Genomic DNA, 2,499 nt, shown 5'->3' with positions numbered 1-2,499 from the left:
ATTCTGCGATGATCCAAGTTTCCATCATAAAAACCTGGCTCGGCCCTTACTGGGCCCTACCGGACCCTAGTTGGACTTTATAGCCAAGATTGGTCCAGACTATCAGATAGTCCTCTCCAAGTTGAAGAAGTTTTGTCCCATTAGTTATCATAATAGATCCCCTCGAGTTCGAGACATTTTAAGGGTAAAAACGTGTATACTCGACTACTTATATTCCGTCGACTTCCATACCCCATAACTCTTTTCCATGACTTCCTGGAGGTTCGGGCCCATAAGGACTTTTGATCATAAGGGGTCATAAGCTAAAAAATCCCAAAATTTGGAGAAATTTGACCGGGGCCCAGATTTCTAGTGTTTGTGTGCTTGGTCCTTTGCTTTTTTAATTGAATAAAATATTAAAAAATAGCACGATGTCTGATGAAGAAATGTTTGTTGATGTAAATGACGAAGAGGATGATGAACACGATGCTTCGATAAAGGAAGAATTGATCGCTTTTGTCAAAGCTAATACCGCTCTGTACGCGAAAAACTGGAAGAAATATGCTGGCAAAAATTTTTGCAAAGATTTGACTTGGAGGAGCATTGGATGTAGCTTGTCGAAGCAAATGTCAGGCGAGTTGCATATAAATCACTTTGTATGTTTGCATGTGACGATGAGGTTATGTCATTTATAATTTGATGTCATTTCTGGATATCAATTATGTATGTTTTCCTCTAGCGTAAACTCGTAAAAAGTGAAAAGTTTTACTGTTGAATTCAATATTTCTTAATAAAACTTTTCATTTTTTACGAATTTACACTAAGAAAAAAGATACATGACCAATATCCAGAAATTACATCAAAACATGAGTGACATAATCTCATCGCCTGATTTGATTACCAGGGAAAGATGCCGCCAAGATGTAGTATAATATTCGCCAGCAATTTGGTAGAGAAAGACGGAAGGTCGTAGCAGCTCAAAAAGGGAAATCTGGGCAAGAGACAAAGCCCCTGTATGTGCCAAAATGGTCTCTTTACTCTCAATGTTTATTCTTGACGGACCATATTATGCCTCGCAAGTATGGTCTTCATTCACAAATTAAATTAGCTTGCTTTTATGACATTTGGTAATGGTACATATATATTTTGGTGTTTCAGAACTGCCAGTAATTACATGTCACATAAGAATATGAAAAAGACGACTACTGTTGGACAAACTTCTTCTTCCCCAGCATTTATTCTACCTTCACCATCATCATCATCATCCTCTCCATTAACATCAAAATCAACACCATCTTCACAAGCACTTTCGCCACAAGTGTTTCTACAAACACCTTCTTTATAAGCACAGTGGTCACAAACACTGTCTCCACAAGTACTGTCTGTACAAGCAGCATATTCACAAATACCATCTCCACAAGCACTGTCTGCACAAGCAGCATGTCCACAAACACCGTCTTCACAAGCACTGTCTCCACAAGCAGCATCTCCACAAACACCGTCTTCACAAGCATTGTCTCCACAAGCAGCATCTCCATAAACAGTATCTCCACAAACACCGTCTCCACAAGCAGCGTTTTTCTCTCCGTCAAGTATATGGTCAATGATTTAGAGTCAACATGTAGCAGTAAGTAATCTATTGTGATATGTGCAAATGTAGAACATAGGATGCATTGAAAGAAAAATGGAGAGTTTTCATTCATCTCTTTTTAACCGCAGATGACGATGCATCTGTATCCTCGATTGAGGATAGTAAGAGAAAGGAAACTATTATACATGCGTCAACATCTTCATCCAGTAGCCTAAATGTAAAGGAATGTTTTGCATCAGTTACTGCACTGTCACCATCCGAGGAAGCACTGAAAGTGATACAGAAGACACCAATAAAAAGAACTGTCCCTGAGCCTGATCATTTTGCTAAACGCAAGAAGAAAGAGGATGAGTTATTTATGCAAGCAATAGCCAAGCAGTCAACAGCCCTGACTAATTTTGCTACAAAATTAGAAGAGTCCTTGGTGAACAGATCCTCAGTAATGGTCACAAAGTCAGATCAGTGTATCTCTCAGGCTAATATACCTACTGCTTCCTCAGCATTATCTGTGGATGATCCAGTTTTGGTTGCCATTGGATATGCTCTTAAGTCTGTACTTGAAGAAAAACGTCTCGAATGTATGTTTGAAGTGCTCAACGTTATAAAATCAAAGTATCTACGATAGAAGATGTTTAACAGATGAGATTATGAGATGATATATTTTTAACATATTAATATATATTTTTTTTACTTACATGTAACTTCTTAATATTTATAATAAATCGCGAGTAGGTAAGCTACGTTAGTCCTAAATCACTCTGTGTGCGTGCATGCGTGTGTGTGTCACCATGTGTGCGTGCGTGTGTGTGTGTGTGTGATAATCGACAGGATCTCGTTATCGTGACCCGTTTTCGGGCGCCGGGGGGGGGGGTATACCGCGGGGGAGGGTATACCGCGTTTTCGGGCGCCGCGGGGGGGGGGGTATACCG

The 2,499-nt window shown here is 39.7% G+C and overlaps 1 pseudogene; it reads left to right on the top strand.

The window, feature by feature from the left end:
* Nucleotides 1-410: 410 nt before the first annotated feature.
* Nucleotides 411-2,195, top strand: LOC139779894 (uncharacterized; annotated as a pseudogene).
* Nucleotides 2,196-2,499: the final 304 nt, after the last annotated feature.

This window comes from Temnothorax nylanderi, unplaced genomic scaffold, assembly GCF_030848795.1.
Source record: "Temnothorax nylanderi isolate EJ_2023f unplaced genomic scaffold, tnyl_v1.0 TNYL_tig0249_pilon, whole genome shotgun sequence".
Classification (NCBI taxonomy): Eukaryota; Metazoa; Arthropoda; class Insecta; order Hymenoptera; family Formicidae; genus Temnothorax; species Temnothorax nylanderi.
Note: the sequence above shows the minus strand (reverse complement) of the source record. Positions and strands in the feature narration are given on the sequence as shown.